The sequence below is a fragment of the Streptopelia decaocto genome (assembly GCF_964273445.1).
Source record: "Streptopelia decaocto genome assembly, chromosome: 7".
Taxonomy (NCBI): domain Eukaryota; kingdom Metazoa; phylum Chordata; class Aves; order Columbiformes; family Columbidae; genus Streptopelia; species Streptopelia decaocto.
In genome coordinates, this window is record NC_138661.1 from 21,502,728 (window position 1) to 21,525,965 (window position 23,238).

At 36.1% G+C, this 23,238-nt stretch overlaps 1 long non-coding RNA gene across 1 annotated transcript in view; it reads left to right on the top strand.

The window, feature by feature from the left end:
• LOC309442684 overlaps positions 1–14,626 on the top strand; it is a 38,048-nt gene extending 23,422 nt beyond the window's left edge. Inside the window, exons 2-3 of the long non-coding RNA XR_014184649.1 lie at positions 13,333–13,430; positions 14,465–14,626. This is a non-coding gene — a long non-coding RNA (uncharacterized lncRNA). The remainder of the gene's footprint in view (positions 1–13,332; positions 13,431–14,464) is intronic.
• The last annotated feature ends 8,612 nt before the right edge of the window (positions 14,627–23,238 follow it).

The window sequence follows — 23,238 nt, forward strand, 5'->3', positions numbered from 1 at the left end:
TTTTGGCTATTTGTCCTATTTAACATGTTTGGAAGCACAGGAGCTTAAAAAAGACTTTCCAATGAACTGTTGATTTAAAAGATTTCTGAACAGTAAATGATCTAAGTATGATTCCTCCGCAACAGACTGACTGAAGGCTTCATTTCATTGCAGTTTGAACCAACGACTACTTAAGTTTGTTACTACCAGAGCCCCACTTTCCCCTCTTCCTGAGGATGTGTTCTTGAACCATCTTATTAAGAATAAGATGTGTGCAAGATTTTGGTCACAGATATGTCAGGAGCATGTGCTCAGAGTTTGAGGGCAGAATTGGTCTGAGACAAGTTTAGATTACAATGAACTGAATCCTAAAGTATGTTGGAGAACAGGGGATACTTGGTGACAAAGAAGATCACCTCTGGAAAAGTCATAAATTCTCCTAACTCACAGTTGTTATTAGAATAGTAATAATAGTCAAAGAAGATCAGGAAAAAAGCAAGAGACATCTTCCCCAAGGTATAAAGGAAGCTCAGTCCTTCATTCTCAAAGATTCTGATAACAATTTCCACCAAACTTTATAGTTTCCTTTTTTTCCCTATTTTTACTGTTCATCTCATTTGTCCTCGAATGTCTTGGTGATATCTAGGAAATCAGAACACTTCTTAAAGACTATTTTTCTGCAGAAGTCTACATGCAATTCTGCATGTGCTAGAAAACTACATCAAGGATCAGAACACAATGAAAACCACTGGGTTATTTTCCAAAGTCAGCCAAGACAGTGTAGTTTTTTCAGTGCTTCCAGGAATAGATGGACTGACGTAGCTGGTATCTCATCCGTATTTACTTAGAATTTGAAAGTGGAAAAAAAACCTGCAGCATTATGAAATTTAAAAAAAACCCAAACCATTAATTAAACCTGAAGTCAACTTCCCAAGAATCACTGGTCTTAGCTCTAATGGCAATGGGTTTTCTCTGAATCCTGTTTTACCAGGGAGTGTGAAAAGAAGCTAAATCTCCATTCTGGTTGCTTTAGTCTGTCAAATCCATTCAACATTTCATTCATTAATTTTAATTACTGCCCTTGTAAATACTTTATGGTGTTCTGGCGATGAGCCAGGTTCCTTTGCTCAAATGAGCAGGTTGCCAATGACACTGATTTATTTTCCCTATGGCATAATGCAGAGAATAAGCTAGTTGGTTAATCTATCAATACCATTTTAATAGTCATACTTTAATGACTTGAATTTGTAAGCCATTCAGAGCCTTTCATTTCCATTTTTTTCTTAGCCGTGTCAAACAAACACTACAATACTTTGTACCTGTCTTCAGTAGTAGAAGATTGGAGTGTATAGGAAGCTTAGGATAATAGTGTGTCTCAGTGTCCAATGTGACCAGGCTGTTGCTGTGCATATAGATAAATCTAAACACTTCAGAACACCAAGGAATTTCTTACAGGAGACAGCACATCTATCAAATTAATCAAAAGCATTTAACAGGGAAGGGAAGGGAAGGGAAGGGAAGGGAAGGGAAGGGAAGGGAAGGGAAGGGAAGGGAAGGGAAGGGAAGGGAAGGGAAGGGAAGGGAAGGGAAGGGAAGGGAAGGGAAGGGAAGGGAAGGGAAGGGAAGGGAAGGGAAGGGAAGGGAAGGGAAGGGAAGGGAAGGGAAGGGAAGGGAAGGGAAGGGAAGGGAAGGGAAGGGAAGGGGAAGGGAAAGAACCAGTATCAAAAGCCTTAAATTTTAAAGAACCACATAGAAGCTGTGTATCTGGTTGATACTGACTTCCAAAACAGGCCAAACAGTAATTTTTCTGCAATCTCTGTCTACAACAGCAGGAATAAACAAATTCATTCATACTCTCGCATTTCAGATACATCCCACACATTTAGGGTCTCTGACATAGTCTATTGCTTTTTTTTGAAACAGTTTCTTAAGTCTGCATATAAATGCACAGAATTGTAAAATAATTAAATAACTTAATTTAAATTACTAAAAATAGAAAAAGCACAACAGTAAAAAGATGGTGAAATGGAAGGCTATTACAAGTAGTTCAGTGTCCAATTCTATAGCTTTTTAATAACACTTACTGTAAAATAAATATGAGTAAGATAATAATATTTAAACCAGTTCTGGATACAAAAAAAGTGTCCTCAAATATTATCAGTTATTGGCAAAAAGATAGAACTAGGTCACTTTTTTAACAACATGGCCAGAGAGGAAACAAAAAAGGGGGTTTCTGATTTTCTGCATAAAGACACATGAAAACCTAGGATGCATCATATTTGGGAGGGTTTTCCTCTGGAAAATGGTAGTGGTCAAAACTTTCAAGGGGTTCTGAGGTTACACTTAAGTGCTTAAAAATCCTGGCAGAATAAGCATGTCTGGCTGACATCTGAACTGAAAGGAAACACAACTCGAATTTCTCTCAGGTAATTTGTTTGGGATTATGCTATATAACTCTGGACATCTGTAACGTGGAAATCTACATCCTAGTACCTTTCCAGGATTCTGTTAGAGTAAATGGGGAGTAACAGACACTTTAATGGTATATTTTTCTTATGAAAGGTCAAAATATGTCATTAAGAGGTAAACACCTCTTCAAAAAACATATTTGCCTATAATCAAAGAACCTAAAATCAGATTTAAACATCTACACTGTAAAACATAAAGTGCATTCACTCTCTTGAAATAACTAAGGCTTTTTAATCTGATAAAATTTAAAATAAACTGTAGTGTACAGTGATGATTTAAACTTCCAAATAGCTATGAAATGTTTTTTGCCAATATCTGCAGGGCATTTAATTCTCAGTCACTGTCATTAGCTACAGTCTCAGCTTTACTCCTGAACCTGGATTCAGTATGCAAATGCACCTAGCTGTCTCCCAACTGTAAACTCATGAGATTTGTCTAATTCTTATTTCTGTTTGGTTATTACAGGAACTGAAAATGCCTCTTCAAATCTGTTTACTGTGCTAGCCATAAAACAGGTGGGTTCTTCTCAATACAAATTAATTTTTGGAAGGAGGAAAGAGGAGAATGGAAAGGCAAGTCATGGCAGTGAAACAGATATTTTTGATTATGTTAATAGTTTTCTGATTTTGTGGTCCATTTTTTTTCAAATAGGAATTAAAGCAACAAAAGGGTTGTTTAAACTTAAAACATAGAAAGTAGTTTCTAAAAACCATAAACAGTAAAAGGCTGGAATAAACACTCTAAATTGGTAAGGTCTCTAATTTTTCTCGATCAGAGATATCTGATCTCTCATCAGAGCAAGAACAGCACCCATACAGGCTTTGGCTCTGCCATTTTAAGCTAGCAAACACTCTTTTTTTGACTTGGAGAATAATCAGCTGGAAAATTAAGGTCAGAATTTAGAAACCAAACAGAGTAGCTGAAATTACAAACTTCACACAAGGGTCTGTTACTATGGGGATGGAAACTGCTATGAAGTGAAAATGAGGAGCTATGTAAAGTTTATCCTGATTTTTCTAATTTTTATTTTGGGCAAAGCTTATTGCTGTATTGCAGTGTTCTAAAATAAAAAGGACCTAACAAATGGACATTCCGGAAGTCAAACTGGATGGACATTTAGGTAGGAACTGAAAAGATCTGTACAATGGATGTAATCTGAAGTTCAGGTGAAAATGTACTTTAGTACATTTTCATTTCCAGTACATTTAGTACTGGAGCTGGATTTTGCACACACACTGATATAAAATAACTCCTAGCATTTATCAGTAAAGAAAACTTTCATTAACTCAATATAAATGTAGGAAATCTTTACAAATAGTACATAACAAATCTTTTAATGAATGATCTCTGCATTCAGGGATGATGACACGATCCAGGGTAACGTGTGCAGCAGGTAGACGGAACAAAATTGATTAAGGGAGATATCAAGGCACAACATATTAAAAGAGAAAAAAAAAAAAAAAAAAAGTGCCTTTATAGGATATTAACTATCTTAAAAGTGCATCACAGCAAGACCGTTAAATTTTTTCCAGACCAAATTCCTAATTATGTAGGTAAAGAGAACTTAGCTTTACTACAAATATCCTAGAGTAGATTTGAGGTTATCTATGTATTTATTATATGTTCTACAAAAAACAGGTATCTGGCCAACAGATTATTTTCCCTATTAAAACTGTATATGTTATGGGGTTTTTTTAAGTAGTCTTGTCTATAAAAAATTATTTCATATTCTTTTTAAAAAATATTTTATTGTAAATAAACGTCAAGTAACGTAAGTTTATTTTTAATTTTGTCTTGGTAACATGGAAGTTCATGGTCATTCTGATGTATTCCAGGTACAGGGTATACAGTTGTATATAAAAAAACCAACAGTACATACCTGATTATAAATTCTTGCAAATGTGTGAGATTTTAATTTCCAGAGCTTTCTTTTCTTCTGTTTATGTTTTTGTTAACTATGGAAATAAAAGAATATTTGACTACCCCAGTACTGTTAACAGAAGGTACTGTATGTAAAACCAAGTTAATGTAAAGGCCTGATTTTATTTGTGATGATGAACTTAAATACTTTGCTTTTGGAATTTATCCTGACCTTTTCCTAATGTATTTATATCACACCAAATAGTTACATTTGGATGACAAGATATAGATAAAGCAATGGAAAGTGAACAAGATATCTGACAATTAAACAATTACAGAAGCTTTGTACAAAACATGTCAAATAATAAATTACTTTTGTGCGTGTGTCTGAAAAATGAAAGTAGATATTGCTATTTCAAATGGAAAAGTGAACTTCTACTTAAAGTACCACACGGCTCTATATTAATGCACACATTCACAGAAAGTGTGTGCATATAGAGATATATATATATCTATACACAGCATTGTATTAATGTCAGCAGGTATTAAATCTCTAAGTTTATTCCCTGTCAGTCAGATAAAAATATTCTACATGGGTCATTTCAATTTGTTGCAACTTCTCTCAAACTCTGCTCTGCTTCCGCTGACATCACGAATTCATGTTGGCTCCACAACAATGTTAAGTCAGCTCTTCACCGTTGCCAGTCCAGTAGTACATCACTGGGAAGTCAGATGCACAACTTCACTGCTACAAGGGCAGCTTGATCCTGCTCTGCATATTCATTAGCATAAACTGCAGAATCTCAAGACAGGTAGCCAAAACTAGAGACTTCTGCCTAGTTCTCTGTTTAACCCTTGTGTTATTATTTTACTCAAAGTTCATATTGTCTATCTCCAGAAAAATCTTCTCCCTCTTGAAGAGATTTTGCAGGGTTCATGTGCTTTGTCATTATTATTAGTTCACAAATCAATAGTCACAAATCATAATTCAGAAAGTGACAGAAATACAGATACGCTTCCTACACAACTGTAAGATGACCACTCATTCATTCAGGGGCATAAAGGTGGGGAGACCACTGACCAGTAATTATTGGTACATGGATTGTTCACATTTCATTAACTACAAGCACCTGATAGTCAAATTTTGACCTGCAAGCAGCAGTTATTCGAACCACAGTTTTCACTGTGGTTCTTGGAGTTTAAAGGTGGAATTGTTTGAGTAGAGCTTTAAGGTTTCAGGGTCAGGAAATTCCAGTATCAAATGCAAGATAATTTTTTCTCTTTCTTTAAAATAATCTAGCAACAATTTAATATTTTTTGCACCTGTAGAAATTCCTGCTGGTAAATTTATTCTCTGAAATGGTTGATAGTATAGTAAAAATAAAGTATAATAATAAGGATACATAATAATCTCATACTAAAGTTGTGAGTATGCATCTAAAATAAAATGTATTTAACAATACAGATAATTTTGAAAGAGTTGTTAGATTATTACTCAGCTCCAGCTGAGATGTTCCCCAGACATTTGGGTTTTGAAAAGTCACGCTTTGCTGGTAATAGTAACATTTACATCATCCATCTTCTTTCAAGCATCAGGCTTCTTTAATACAGTAACCAACAGTTTTTATTCTAGAGTGAAATAGTCAACCTGTTGGTTTTGCTTTAAATATACAACTGCAATAGCAACTCAGGCATGAATTTCATCAAGTCTGGTATATTTTCTGTCACTTTCTGGAGTTGTAGATCTATACACATCTTTGTATTCAGGACCATTTAAAAATGAAATATCATTTAAAAACAAATACCAGGAAAACAAAACAAAACACTTTATTCACAAAATATTCAATTAATATATGAACCAACTTACTCTGGTCTGGCAAGGACAGAAAAATTCCAGCTAAAATTTAAATAAATATTAAATAGTTTCTCTTTACTGTTTATGTCCCTAAGTGCCTTTGCTTTCAAAAAATGTTTAATAGTTAACATGCTATGAAAGTGGGGAGAAATGTTTCCCTGACTTATAGTCTTTGCTATCAGTTTAATTAAAATGGTAGGTTTCTTTTCACATCATTACTCCAACATAAAGTGGTATTGGGTGATGCTTGTGGCTGCTCGTGGGAAGTGAGATGTTGGTCTAAAATATACTTCCATACTTCAGTGTGAACAATTAAGAACTGATTTGCTAATAAAACCAGAGAAAAAAACATAAAGGCAGCTAATAGAGGATCTGTAAAAAGAGGTAATCTAAGCAATTAATAAGGTACATGTTTTGTTTTCAGACAGACTAGTATAGCCCATGATATATTTTATATCTTAACTTTTTAAGGCAGGACAATATCTTTTGACAACTGTCATACATTTTAAGATAAGATAAGATAAAAACTTCACCAAATAATAATAGTAATCACAAAAACTTACTTCAATCACAATCTAAGAATTACTACTGAATCTAGGTTAATTCATTAAAATTTTGCAACCCCTACTCAAAGAAAAATTGCAAAACCCAATATGTTTACTTACAAAATATTCAGAACATAATGGTCCCATTACTAACTATAAAATTGTACTTGAGACTTAATTTAGGTCAGTTTAATTCAAAAATGGGAGAATAAAAAATAACTAAATAAAAAAAAAAAACATTTAATTTGTTAACCAACATTTGAGAGCCTTTTGAACACTGATGTTGTTCTGTTAAGTTAAAAAAAAAAAAAAAAAAACAAAAAACTCTTCATTTCATACTATTCCATTCCCTCCATTTTTTAATCAAGTCATTGTTTTGCCTATATCTAGATGTTTTGGTCAGATCTACTGCTGAAACTCTAAAACCAAATTCAGACTCTGATATTTAGAGTTTCACTGTAGACCTACTGAGTCACAACAGATACATTAGGGTGATAGTCTCTGCATGAAATTATCAAAAAAAAAAAAAAAAAAAAAAAAGAAGAAATGCTAATTGGCTTATTGTACTACTTTGGTGAAAGGAATTGCCCTCTTTGATCTGCAGCATAATGAGATTTATTTTGAACATCAAAGTAATCTATAAAAACTGAACAAGGAGATGAGCAGCTACATATTTTTATGTCCTCTGAGGAGCAGGGTAGGAATCAGCAATGCAAATGCCGTAGGATGAAGGAACAGTCTGAAGGAAAATGAATGCTCAAAGAAAGTAGCTGAACTTTGCATTCTGTCACAGTGCACTGAAAGACCTTGAACCATTTTTGTTTTTCTCTTACGCTGCTATAAATCTGATGGCAATCCATTGACTGCCCTGGACTTGCGCTGAATTCATGTTGGTGAACTTTAGGTCAGAATCTAGTCCCTGGTCGTGTTTTTTTTTTTCCTGGCTATATGACAAACAATTTCAACAGCAACACCACGATCTATATAGCAGACTCTTAACGCCCTTTGCTTACCTATATCAAAAGAACCCAATACTGGGAAATCAACTTTTGAGTCTCCCACTGTCCTCAGTCATCCCACGCAGCTCTCGACACATCATTGTCATTGGCTCTTTGCAACCTTCTTTACAAAGGCTTTCTACCCAGATGTCTTTGTAAATCATTTAATTCCAAGCATTGGAAAAGGCATATAGGTAAATCCTAACTGAATGGTATTTCAGCAGCACTGTCATTTGACATTGAACGTAAACAGGGCAAATTCACAGCATTTACTCAATCTGCCTGTAAAAGGCAATCTAGGAAAGGAATAACTAAAAGATACAGTAATCCCTTCTTCAAACTCTGGAGAGATTTTTCTTAGGACACACAGAAAACAGTTCGATTGTTTTAAATCACAAAATTTGGAGGTTTTAGGATAGATTTAAAATTTATACAGTTATGACATGGTCTCAATTTTCAAACAGAATAGCATAATGCAGCACTACATCAGATAACAGTTTCTAAAGGAAAGAATGCTCCTTCTTTTAGATTCAGATGTTCAAATTAACACTATTTAAAATTAATTAATGTGCCCTTACTTGAATCTTTTTTGCATGGCAAATGGACGAAAATGTTATGTAGCACAGCAGCACTGAGAAATTTGCAGATAAACTTATCACAAGGGCATGATGTTCACACAGAAATATCCTGTGTTTTCTTCCTCTTAAGTATTACTTATCAATGGATCCTCTTGTGATTTCTAAAAAGCATCAAGTACCCAGTTCCCACAGAGAGATAATGCTGAGTGTGCAGCACTTGTGCAAACCAGGCTATTCATATGGATCCCTAAAAATAAAGTGCTGCATGGTGGAAATGCTTTGGCTTTGTTTTGGGGGGGGAGGAAGTAATTTGATTTTTTTAATGTCTCTAAAATACCACAGCAAAATGTCTTTGCAGGAGAAATAGATCAAAAGCTTATGACAAAGGCCAGCCACAAGATAAAATTAATTTAAGTGTGTAAATTTTCTATAATTCCCAGGGAGAGGGGTGAGATAAATGGCATACTGCAAATATATCATACCAAAAATCATGTTGAAAAATTCCATCTTGATGCTTTTAGGAAAAGAATTTTCTAACATCTATACTGATATGACTCTTTTCCAATTTATACTATGAATTTTTAAACACCAACTTCAAAACTTATTCCTTCTGCTCTACTGAAAACATTCGAATTATCAAATTCCCAAAATACTTTTGTTTCAATTGAAGTATTAGTGTCCCTTCCCTTCCCAGGAAGAAAAACATAAATAAGTACATGTCCACAGAAAGGGCAAATCTGGTTCCCTCACAGGTCTGCCACTAGCTTATCTTGAATGTATAGATATATATATATATAATTAATTTCAGTTCTGGAGCACTTTTTTGAATGGAGTACTAGTGTAGCCCTATATTTTTTTTTTAAGGTAGGGGTTAAGAACAGTCATTAGTTGTGATTGCCCTGGTGGAGACACTCATGAAGACCCATCTAAATATCTTAATCAAGAACTTAATACCAGTTTCAAAATTTAATGCAAGCCTGAAATGAAACTAGAGATGACTGTCTCAAAGTCTGTTGATTGACAGCCAGCTGAATATGAACCAGCAGTGTGCCCACATGGCCAAAAAGGCCAAAAGCATCCTGGCTTATATCAGGAATAGTGTGTCCAGCAGGACTAGAGAAGTGGTCAATGCAACCGTACTCAGCACTGGTGAGGCTGCACCTTGAATACTATGTTCAGTTTTGGGCCCTTCATCATAAGAAAGGCATTGAGGTACCAGAGAGAGTTCAGAGGAGAGTGACAAAGCTGGTGAGGGGTCTGGAGCACAAGTCTGATAAGGAGCAGCTGAGAGAACTGGGGCTGTTTAGCCTTGAGAAAAGGAGGCTGAGGGGAGACCTTATCACTGTCTACAACTACCTGAAAGGAGGTTGCAGCATGGAGGGTGTTGGTTTCTTCTCCCAAGTAGCAAGTGATAGGATGAGAGCAAATGGCCTCAACTTGCACCAGGGAAGCTTCAGATTGGATAGTAAGAAAAATTTTTCATGCAGAGGGTTGTGAAGCATTGGAACAGGCTGCCCAGTGGAGTGGCGGAGTCACCACCCCCGAAGGTGTTTTAAAGGCATTTAGACAAGGTTCTTAGGGACACGGTTTATGCTATTGTTAGGTTATGGTTAGACTCGATCATCTTGAGGGTCTCTTCCAACTGAAATGATTCTATGATTCTAAAATTCATGCACAAAATTCATTCTGACTTTTAAGGTAATTTTAATTAATGTGAATGCATTAATTAATTTAAGGATGATTATATATTACTCTAAAAACTGTCACTATACACCATCCAACAGACCTTATACCTAGAATTAGTGGCTAGAATTACTGTTTTCAGTTGCCACATTTTAACCTTTGGCTCTGGCCATCTACCACCCGCTTCATCCATTTCATGACCCAGCAGTGTGATGTTACGTTATGTTATGCTGTTATGTTATATTTATGTTATGTTATATTTATGTTATGTTATGTTATGTTATGTTATGTTATGTTATGTTATGTTATGTTATGTTATGTTATGTTATGTTATGTTATGTTATGTTATGTTATGATGTCATGTTATAGTTATGTTACGTTATACATAGTTATGTTATATACATAGTTACTTACGTTATACATATAGTTATTATGTTATATAAACCCTTATTGTATGTCCTGATAAAACCCCCACTTCTCTGCAGGTCCATAGTGATCCTATTCTGATTATCTTGACTAATACCTAATTAATCTTGACTGCTTAATGAGGCAGATGTCAGTCTTAAAGGCTTCAAATAGTCTTAAAAGCAAAGTTAAACTGACATCTAGCTCTTAAATGGTTAATGCTATCAGAGAGCCATTCTAGCTGAAAAGTTGCATGTGATAATGTATTAGGCAAAATTCATAAAGTGAGGCCCTCTTTCAATTCGTATTGAATGTAACGGTAGTTCCACAGTCTACATTGGCACTGGGATTGAAGGTGCTAGGTTTGATGCAAGTAAAAGTAAGGGAAGCCACAAGAAGAGTCAGGCATATCTTTATATCTGTGTGTGTAGTATGTGTTTTGCACTTCTCCCAGCTCACATACTGCTGCTCATCTTGCATGGTGGGGTTTCTCACAGTGCATGTCAGGACCCATAAGCTGTGATGCCACAGCTGCCCCATCCTTATCCCCCCAATATGCATATTCTCTTCCCACCCTAGGACTCCATTTCAGCCCAGGTTTTGCGTAGGCTGTGTCACAGGTCAATATGGGGTCACTGTTGGTGCCAAATTAAAACCTGAGGTAAATAGGTGTAAATCTGTAGCTGGTGGATTTGGTCTACTTCAGCTTCAGTTTAAAAGTGAGCCTGGGCAAACGAAGTGAAAAGAAGACTTATCAGGACAGAAAGGGGAGGAGTAGAAGTTAATAGATGTTTTGGAAAATATGAACAGTTGAGAAAAGGAAAAGCATTTGAAAGGAAGTCAGGAAAAGCCATTATTTACTTATGTGATTAACCATGTCCTTGCTATTCACTGGGAGTTTTGAGAAACATTCCAGAAAAAGTTCACAAATCAAGTAAAATACTTCCAAAGGATTTAGAATCACATAAAATAAGAAGCTCTTTGTATTTCTCTTTCTCTCATTATTAACAGTAATTACAAAAAGTCACATCAAACCTCTCAGGAGATATAATTTTTCCCTCGTGTGCAATGAGCATTGTATCCCATTAGAAATGTATCTCTACTCAGTATGTCAAATGGACATTTCAGATGTTTTGTAGCTGCCAAGATAAAGTTGTCCTCATAAGTGTGGGCAAATGTCTGGGAATTACATTTGTCAGAGAGATGCTGTAATAGAAACATAAGCATAATTGAGACATTTAAGCTGCCTCAGTGCAAGAAATCCTCTCTCTTTATCGATGCTTCCTGGAACCTTAAACACCAGGGGCTTCACTGTAATTTGCCTAATACTATATTCCTGTCAGTAATGATGTCTGAGAATTATCCTGTTAATCTTTCTAATGTCAATTTCACAGAAAGTGGTCATCACAACTCTATTAAATTTCTCCAGGTGAATTCACTTTTCAGGAAGATCCTACATGAAACAGACATTACTGTGAGCAGGAAGTCCACACAGCTAAGAAACTCTCCTGGGGCAAGTGCCACAGCAAGTCCCCTGCAGCCATGTTCCTCTGTCATACAGGCACGTGCGAGTGAATCAAAGGACCTGAGTGATGGCTCTGTACTGTTTCTTAGGCAAAGCCACACCAAAGCAAGTCATGCTATAGGACAACAGTTGTCAGACCCAGTTGGATTCAGTGCTCAACAGAATTAGCTCCGGTTCTGAAAACTCAACTTAGGGAACCCAAGGAGTCCAAAGTGGTTATATAATACTAAAGAGGCAGAACTACTTTCCAGATGTTCAGAGGCTACATTTGTTTTCAGCAATGATCATGCAATCCCAAGAAGGAACAAAAAATCTCCCTGTTGCCAATAACTAACTTGCTTGTTGGTGTTAGACAGCATCAGCTACAGGCAACAAAACCATACAGAATTTTTCTGATTTCATAGAGATGTTATAAAAATATCAAACTCCTTGCCCTCTGATAGCCATCATATGGGGAATACAAACCTCTCTAGCCATGAAGTGGGAGCAGAGATTGGAAAAGCTTGAAAATGTTGAAAAAAGAATGCTTTCCACCTGTCCTTTTACAGTCTTCAAAGTTCTGGGTGCTTCACACACTTTTTCAAGAGAAATACAAATAATTTTATTCCTAATAAACTTTTCTGGACAAATATGATAATTTTTTTTTTTACCTTCTGTCATGCCTTCACAACTATCTTCTTTATTTTGCTTGGAGGATCTACCAGAGGTGCAATGCAAGAACTAGAATTTCACTGGATGTTTCAGAACTGCCCTTTTCATTACGTATTATTTTGTATCTTCACACATGCATTGGGGCTCCAAGTGTGCAGCAGAAGGCCAAGAGTAGTTTTTAACTGTGACACTTTAAAATGTGTAATTTAATAATATAAGTAATTTAATAACAGCATAATGCTGTTTTAAAAATTATATGTTGGCCTCGAATACAGTTTGGAAGGTCCTCTGTTATTTAAACTGTGCAATTTCAGGTAATTTCTCACTTCCTCATAGCAAAATTAATAAAGTTAATTTTGTTTTACTGGGCATGGAGTTTATAGGAGGGAAAGGAATTGGTTTTACTTTGTTAAGAACCTAAAAATGTTATTCATTTTCTCACTGTTATTTTCAAAGTGTATTATTGTGGTGGGATGCAAAACAAACTGAAGCTTGAATCTAAAATAAATAATTAGCTAAATTAAATTATAAGACAGACATTGAAAACTACAAGCAGGCTCAAAGCAGTAGTAATTAGATTACAATCTTTGACAGTGCATAAATCCTGTAATTAAAAAGTTCAGAAATAGAACAAATGCTAGAGAAGAGACAAGTCTGGATTTCTGTATGATGCTGTAACTGTTTGAAGTGACTGAAATTTTGTGTTTGGGATCTGAGTCCTGAAAGGAAATGAAAGACTTTGTAAACAAATATTTAATATTTTTTATAATTTTCTTCTGCACAGAGTGTCATGATTGTACAACTGGAAGATTCACTTTTAAAAAAGGAACATCCGACACAAGAAGAATCTCCAGAAAGTATTATGTCAACTATTTTAGAGAGGTGAGAAATTGGCCTGCAGGGTTTGTGAGAAAGGCTGCTGGAATTAGTTAACACAGAGAGTTGCCCAAAGTGGTGGGGAGAATCGTGGACAATTCCCCCATTTGAACTGAACCAGTATTTTGACAACAGCTATAATTATCAGGAAAAACACAGATGAAAAATCTACAAATCCTGTACCCACTGGGCATTATGAAGGAAAACTAAAAATTTTTGCAACAGAGAAACAGGCACACTACCTTCTGTCTAGCTCCTGGAATCCAAGAGCAAATGAGGCTCCTACATGGGACACATGCTGCCATAAGCAGTGGAAGTGCTGTCCTGCCTCAGTTAAGACTCAATGATATGGGTCTGTAGACCTAAGGGTGAAAGTCATCTGGGTACACACCTGATTTCAAGTGCATTGAACTTAACTGAACCACTCATTCACATCCTTTGGGACCACATAATAATGAAGTGACATTATTGTTATTTTCTCCTTAAATATTAAAATGAGAACATTTTTCTTTTGAGGTTTGTTTCGGTGTGGTTTTGGGTTTTTTTGTGCTTTTTTTGTTTGTTTGTTTCTTGGTTTTTAGAACAAATATGTTAGTTTCCATTTTACTGGACAGATTCCAATTTGTTTCGCAAAAATTTCCCCTGCAGTATCATTGTATGCAATAGTTCAATTCATTTTTACACTGTATTGTGGTATGCTGCTGTGTCCCACTAAACCACTGTTATTTTCTACCCACGGGGGATGTATTTCTGGTGGAGGGATGACATGACAGTCATCACAATTGGTTTGCTTTGTCAGATGAAGTTCTTTGTCTATAAAGTTTTCTATGCATATGCATCATCAGTTGTCATTACAGCCCATTTTAAATTAGTCAGGATTTTTAAATTTAGGCTGCCCTTTAAAAATACTATAAGTGATCAATTGTGTATATTTATATCTCACACATAAATGTGGCTCAGAAGACCACTCAATACAACCGTGCCCATTTATGTCTTTTGTTTAAGTGACAGCTCATAACAAAGCTCTCTTTGTATACAAGAAAGGTTTCGAGAAACAGAAAATTGAAGCGTGCGGAAGAAATGAACTGGCTGACATGAACCTGGCCACGAACAAGCATCAACTACATAATACCAACATAAGTACTCAACCTGACAATATCTGTTTGCTGTCAGTCACATAAATAAACTGAAATGTTATTGTACTTGTATTTGCACAGAGACATTTTCATTATATCAATGCTGCTAGCCCATCTTCTGCTTTGGTTCTGAAAGACAGGGTGGTGCAAGGACATATAACTCCATCTCACATGAACCAATTGGAAGCAACCTCAGCTCCAGCTGCTGTGGGAAAGAGGATGGATGGGTAACTCGTGAAGTCATATATTCTATTTTTTCCACTAAACTGATATGGCCTGGATATAGGCCATTACATCCGTACAGCTTAGCTTTGTCTGGCCAAAAATATTGTTTTTTGGTAAGATCTGGTTTGTCCCTAGTGCTGTTCATTCAGAACACCTTCCAGTTTACCCACTGGAGAAGTGATCACTTGTCAATAGCTCAGCTTTGTCTCCATTAAATTGCAGTGCTGGAGCACAGACAGTAGTCATATGGATACTAAGCAAAGTGGTCTATAGATATTTTAAAACAAAATACAGTTTGGGGACAAAGAATACCTTCATTACTATACATGTGGCCATAAAAAAAAGTGCAAAATGTGATTATAAATTACTCAGCAATTTCTCATACTATGAAAGTATGTAAATAATGAATTGATTTTGTTACGGATATATGTGTTCGCAAAATCTTTACAGAACAGTTCTTTCAAAGGCAAACAAGATAGCTCTATCCAATACCTAAGTAAACCAAACTCCTATTTCCTGTATTGGATTCTGTGAGAACATGACTACCTGCACAGCTTCTTCACAGCCTTTCCTGATGTGAATCACTTTTGTTATAACCTGTTTGCCTTGGATGAAAACACCCAGATCTAGACTGTAAGATGTTTAGTTATTTTCCACTGAGCAATGCTGTGTTTGGGGCTCACTGCTTGTTACAAGAAAGGAAACAGCTGAAGTAACTCACCGCTCTAAAGATTTATGACCACATTTGCCTACCAGGATCTTTTCTATTTTGAACAAAGTGCAATATAACTGTACTTCAAACCAGCAGTTACAAGACCTGCGTGAAGTGATGAGCTGCAATTCTCCCGCAAAACACAGCTTCATTTTCATGAACCCACAAACTTTACAATCTTAGCGTGAGATGGTATCAGCCCAGAAATGACCTATGAATACTTTTAAAGCCACAAAACTACTATTGTATGATGTTTCAATTTAAGACCTATGATAGTGCTCTTTTCCAGTATAAGAAATTTAGATTATGAGCAAGTATCAATCTAGTTAGTTATTACTATTTAGAATTTACTCTTGGTAACATTTGTTCATATTTTTATGAGTAATCTGACAAAACGTTTTTTGGGTTTGTTTGCTTGTTTTGTTTGTTTGGTTGTTGTTTTTTTTTTTTTGGTTTGGTTTGGTTTTTGGTGGTTTTTTTAGAAAGGAGCTTAATAAAAATGAGAAGTGCCTGATAGAGACAATACATGGATTGATTCTAATTCCATGGAAAACTCTAGAGACATTTTATTTTGATTGAGTAAATGTAAGGTCAGAATGTAGGAATGAAGAACATGAGCAAAGTACACAGGATGGAAAGCTCCATCCTTGGAAGAAATAACTCTGAAAACTGATGAAATGAGATAAAGGCTTTTTATATCTGAAAACCAGGTAAAGCCAAAAAATAATTCGAAAATGACAGATTACATAATACACATACAAAATCAGGTGAATTTCCTCCTTTTTGTCAATTCTCCACCACAGCTGTTTGACTAGCTGTCATAGCTGCCTTTCTAGACTACATGGAAAAATTAGAGTTGTTTTGCAGAAAAGAGCCATGGGGAAAAAAAAAAAAAAGCCACTTTGCATGAAAGACAATGCTAGAGTTTTCATTTCTGAAAAGAAGTGTTAAAATTTTAGTTAATAGTTCCATAATGAATGTTGAAATTAGTGATTTTTTAAAACCTAATAGACAAATATTAAAAGATCCATAAGGTGGAAGTTATAACCAGACAAATGCAGATGAGACATTAGATTCACATGTAGGAAGAGAAAAGTGATCCACCAATACAATTTGAAACGATTATAGTGAATTTTGTTGTACTGAATGATTTTTATAACAAATGCTGGGTATTTCTTCTAAAAGAAAATAGCTGTAGCTCAGTTCCAGCTATCAGAGTTGCAGCAAGTATCAGCCTGCTCATTAGTTGCCCATCTTAAATTTCAAGCAAACCAAACTGTAATGAGTCTAGTCACCTTCTTTAAGTTCTGACAAAGTATTGAATTTTTTCTTTGGCTTTCTAATGTCTCCAGAGTTTTTTGTTTTTAAATTAGGTGAAATTATTTTAAAATATTTAATGACATATACTTATCAATCAAATGACTATTTTCATACTACGTTTAGCAAAGAATTCGTAATCACTGTCAACAAGACACAGAGACTGTGTCTTGATTCTCTTTGGATTCAAGATGGACAGATGCTCTAAATTTTTGGAATATTGCAAACACTCCTTGTGTTTACAATTTTACATTAAAATTTTTTCTTAATCCTATTTGATATACATTACGTTCTCTTATCTATTAGTAGCTTTACTCAAGTTCCAGTTATAAAACTTAATTCCCACAACAACTGATATATTAACAATGAATAATGTTAATTATTATCTGTGTTATTTCCACATTGCTAAAGGTCAGGAAAAACAATCGTATCAACCATACCTTTTTCTTTTTGTTATAGCAATCTGAAAGAGACTTGAAATCTTCCTCATGGAAAAGATGTTCTCACTTTTCAAATGCATCAGTTGAGTGGATAGCTACCGCCAGCTAAGATCAAACAAAAAGTACTAATCACAGTACCACAGTATCACAGTATGTTTGGGATTGGAAGGGACCTCAAAAGATCATCTAGTCCAATCCCCCTGCTGGAGCAGGAACGCCTAGGTGAGGTCGCACAGGAACATGTCCAGGTGGGTCTTGAATGTCTCCAGAGAAGGAGACTCCCTGGGCAGCCTGTTCCAGTGTTCTGTTACCCTTACTGAGAAGAAGTTTTTCCTCAAATTTAAGTGGAACCTCTTGTGTTCCAGCTTGATCCCATTACCCCTTGTCCTATCACTGTTTGCCACCGAGAAGAGCCTGGCTCCATCCTCATGGCACTCACCCTTTATATATTTATAAACATTAATAAGGTCACCCCTCAGTCTCCTCTTCTTCAAACTAAAGAGACCCAGCTCCCTCAGCCTTTCTTCATAAGGGAGATGCTCCACTCCCTTAATCATCTTTGTTGCCCTACGCTGGACCCTCTCCAGCAGTTCCCTGTCCTTCTTGAACTGAGGGGCCCAGAACTGGACACAATATTCCAGATGTGGTCTCTAATAATGTTTACTTTCATGGCAAGGTCCCTTTTATAAGCTTTAGAGAGTAAGCATGAAGTCACCTGGGCAGAAACTGAGGACTCATCACTTGGTTTTCATTTCGAACAAATCAACAAGTCAAATGTCATCAGTCCAGCTACAGCAACAGAAAAACTTAAAGTAGAGCAGGCCACTAGTTATACCATAATAAAAGAACATTGAGGTATTCTCTGACAGTGTAATTAACATCAAGGGATGACATTTGGGACAGAAGAAAATACATTAATGTATCAGTGTAAGTGAAATCTCCTGTTCAATTAGTAGACAATTACTCTAATTCTTTGTAATTACACACCAAAATTCAGTGCTTTTTAGACTACTAAAAAAAAAAATATTGCATAGAACCTTAATGTGAGTGAACCCAATATTGTCAAGAATGTGCAAAGAAAGAAAAATATATTTTCCATTATTATGTTATTGACTTTACCTACAGCGAGATTCAGTCAAGATGTATTTGTTATCAATACTTGGTAATATGTATGTTTTAGGTATTAGAGAAAGGAATAATATCTAGAATATATGCCTAAGGAACAGTGATAGTTAGCTTTGACAATGAACTTCAATAAAAGTATCTTTCTTCTGTGTGAAAGTGTATGATTGAAAAAGAGTATTAGCAGATGCTATTATTCTGAGCAAACATATACATTCCATTTACCTGGAGATGTACAGGCTTAGATGGTGAAAATTACTTTTTTGGTTAGTTTTGTGGTTGTCTGTTTCTTTTATGAGAACACTACTTGTCAGAAAAGTATTTGATTCTAGCTGTCATCTGATACCATGTAAATTCTTAGAAAGGAGTTGGTACCTATCGAACCTCTGTCAATGGCAGGAACAAAATAGAGATATGCTGAATGTCAAAAACTTTACCAATCACTTTGTTCACCCTGCTTGCCTCTGTGAAGGCTACTCCAGTTTCTGGGGCTCACTGACAGAAGTAAAATGTGGGCTGTTTTTTCCTGTAGATTATCACCTTACTGAGCTGGATTCACAATGTCTAGAGAAGGTTTTGGTCCTCATCAAACTGGGTTTGCTGTGCTACACATAACTAATCAACCCCCTTTCCTTGTTGCCTCTTCATATCCTTATTTCTTTGTAGTTGCAATATTTACTATATTTAAAAGTAACCTATTTTAAAAATGATCTTTGTGGAAGAGTACAAAACTATTATGTCTTTTTTTTTTAATTTCTGCAATCTGTGGCATTTTTTTCTTAGATTTTACTGAAATTTAATTTTTATCTAAGACATTTTAAAAATTATTAAATATGTTTCTCAATAAAAATCATATGTGTTGGGAAAAAAATGTAGTCTGAATAGATAAATTTGCAATTAAAGTGAGAATCTAATGAAGCAGTTACTGTATTGACGGTGTCTTGTGACATCAACTGTGAAAGATCAGTATTGTCTCAAAGTCTGAAATGGTTCAGTATCTGACCCTTTCTGTTTCTTAGCATGGTTTTATTTAACATCATTGACCTAGTATGTCAAGGAAAAAGTATTTTTCCTAATTTTTATTTATGTTTCTTTTTTTTTTTAGATATTTCCTTATGTTTTAATCAAACTACTGGAGTCATTCAGTCAACTTGCTCCTAAATGTGAAGTTTAAGATAATGAATGGAAAGGGGAGATGGATAGTTCAGCTCACAAGGAATAACCCCATGTAAAATCTTTATTTCAGGTGAAGTCGGATCAGAAGTCAGCCCTCTCCTGATGAGAGCAGGTACTGGAAAAATCAGCAAGAGAAAACAGGTTTCTGGAAAACACCTTACATACATGTTTCTATCAGGTTGATATGTGTTATCTGTATGTTTTATTCTCAGCAGCAGCCTCAAGACTGAGGTACTTACCAGAAAAGTGACATTTGTTAACATAAAAGCAGTATTTTCAGAAACACAAACATCTTCAATTATTGCATATCCTTAAGTTAGACAAGCAAAAGTTTGAAGGATCCAAACTTTGTATTTAGGCAGCTAGGTAAGTTAACTGTGCTTGTTTCCACCAGTGTCTCTCTGCACCTATTTGAAATGGTTATTATTTTAATTCCAAAGGATATTGCAGTTGCGACTGTCTGGAAGACTGAAAGTATAAGTTAGAAAAATAACTAAAATATAAGCAGGTTTTTTGCATTTTTATCTCCACAGGTTGCTCAGTTCCCTAAAAATGCTAGTACTTTTTCTTCAGTATACTGGAAAAAAATCTCCCAGAAAACAAACTGAAGACATCATACATACATATACCCATGCCTGCCCTATTGTCTCTGCAGTCTTGAATAGATGTGGTTTCTAAAGGATTGTTGTTGCAGGTAAAAGGATTATAAATTCCATAAATTCTGATTATGGACTTGCATTTCTTTGTATTGATCCTTTTGGGGAGACTAATTTAATAACCTAGATGAGAATGTATTTGCATTTGTTGGGAAAATTTGTTCAGAGCCATGAAAATGACTGTGAAATGGCTTGACTGGTCTTTTGCCAACATGCTTCCCATCAGGATATAAGAAGCAGCGTAAGAAAAACCTCAAAATTGTTGCCCAGTCACAAAATAGCAGGTAACCATGCTGCAGAGTTTTGTCCTATGAAACATTGTCAATATACAGTAAATATTTTTTTTAATGCTATCATAATTACACATTATAGAGCTAACGTTTTTGGATTTTAGTTTCAAGAAGATCTCAGCATTCAAGGAGCATTGACTCTATAATTTGCTTCCTTGCAGATTATGCTGAGTTTTATGCAACACAGCACATGAGGGATATATTGTCAGTGTGAAAAGGTTCTGGAACCAAATATCTCTGCGAGAGTGTGTGCTCTGCTGAAATCTGGCTTTTCTTCTCTGTCTCGCTGTTTGAGCTCCATCTGACCTTTGGCAAGTCCTTTAAGGCAGAATCGCAAATTACATAGCCGTTTAAATCCAAACCCAATATTCTCAAAGCCCTCAGCCAGGGCTCATTATAATGTTAAAATTTCCAAAGATACCCCAGTTCCTCCCTCTGGACAAACCTAGCAACACATCTGTTCTGCCACAGTTGAGCAGCCACAGCATATACTTTCTCTGAAGATAATGCAACAAGACCCCCTGAAAAGCAATCTAAAGTAACATCACGAAAGATTGAGACTACAATTTCTATGCAGCATAAGTCTGTCTGGATGACATGAGTTTGGTATCAGGCAAAGAGGCAAAATGAACCCAGGTATTGATTATCTGCATGAGCGAACCAACAGTAGATACAAAGCTGCTGTCTCTACTAACAGTGCCTACTCACTGTTCCAGACTGTAAAGGTTTAGGAACTTGGTAAGGAGAAGAAAACCATCAGTCCCATTCACAGAGCACCAGACTATGAGTTGCCCTATGGACTACAAAGATTGTAGTCCAAGTTCACATTCTCCTCACTGATTATCTGGCTTATTAAAACAATGCACGAGGCCTCTCTAATTATGATTTACTGTAAAACAGAAATCAAGTAATTTAAAGCATTCATCTTTTTCCAGTATAACATTTTTGTTTTCTCTTCTAATAAAGGCATTCAAAATTATAAAAATTTACAGAAACTGGAAATTTTTGTTCAATACTACTTATCCTAGAGTACTCATCACCAACAATCTCAAGAAGTAATGCATTTCAGCTGTTCTCATTAATAGTTCAGCAGGCACAAATGTCTCTGAACCCTGCACTGTCTTTATTACTCAATGGGAATCCTGTACCTTTTCCTAGTTGACTGCTTGTTAGTTAGAGGCACATCTAGAATTTAAACAGCTAAGTCAACTTGCTGCATCTTTCAGTTCCTCAAGATCACCTTAATGTGGACCAGTTTTGAGGACAAATTATGTACTGAGTGGAAGCTTTCACAAAGCTCTTCAAAATCACTTCCCCCCACAATCTTTATTATGGAGTATTTGTTTCTAACCACTTTTGAATGTTTTCCTGTTTGATTAAATGTTTCATTGATAAATGTGAGTCAATATATGTAATAAAGAAATCATGGGGTCTAAGGAAGCCTTAGGAAGAACTGAGATATTTACTTGCAACAGTTCACTGCATAAATTCTAGCTGCAGCTCAATACCTTGCTTCCGACTTCAATGTTCCAGATGTGCATAGAATTATATAAGTAAAAGTCAAATTGGACTTCCAGAGGGCAGATGTTGGCCTGTTTTGGGCCTGGTTGACTGAATCCCTGGGGAGGCAGCTCTGAAGGGCAAAGGAGTCCAGGAAGGCTGAACATTCTTCAAGAAGGAAATCTTAAAGGTGCAGGAGCAGGCTGTCCCCATGCACTGAAAGATGAACCAATAGAGAAGATGACGAGCCTAGCTGAACAGAGTTTTGGCTGGAACTCTGGAATAAAAGGAGAGATTATGACCTTTGGAAGAAAGGGCAGACAACTGAGGAGGACTACAATGATATTGTAAGATTGTGCAGGGTGCAAATTAGAAGGGCCAAATAAATTAACCTAGCTAGTGCCGTAAAAGATAATTAAAAATATTTCTGTAAACACATCAGCAACAAAAGGAAGGCTAAGGAGAATCTCCATCCTTAATTGGATGTGAGGGGAAACACAGTGACAAAGGATGAGGAAAAGGCTGAGGTACTTAATGCCTTCTTTGCCTCAGTCTTTAATGGTAAGACCAATTTTCCTCAAGATACCAAGCCTCCCGAGCTGGAAGAGAGGGACGAGGAGCAGAATGAAGCCCCCATAATCCAAGAGAAATTGTTAGCAACCTGCTACACCACTTAGACACACACCAGTCTATAGGGCCAGATGGGATCTACCCAAGGCTTCTGAGGAAGCTGGTCGAAGTATTCACCAGGCCCCTTTCCATTATTTATCAGCTTTAGTCCTGGCTAACTGGAGAGGTCCCAGTTGACTGGAGGTTAGCAACTGGGACACCCATCTACAAGAAGGGCCAGAAGGAGGATCTGGGGAATTACAAGCCTGTCAGTCTGACATTGTTGCTGGGAGGATTATGGAGCAGACCATCTTGAGTGCCATCAGGCAGCACATATAGGACAATCAGGTGATCAGGGCTAGTCAGCATGGGTTTATGAAAGGCAGGTCCCGCTTGATGGACCTGATCTTCTATTACAAGGTAACCTACTTGGTGGATGAAGGAAAGGCTGTGGTTGTTGTCTACCTAGTCTTTAGTAAAGCCTTTGACACTGTTTTTCACAGCATTCTCCTGGATGAACTGGCTGCTCATGGCTTGGTTGAGTGTACTCTTCATTGGGTAAAAAGCTGGCTGGATGACTAGGCACAAAGCATTGTGGTGAACGGAGTCAAATCCAGTTGGTAGTTGGTCA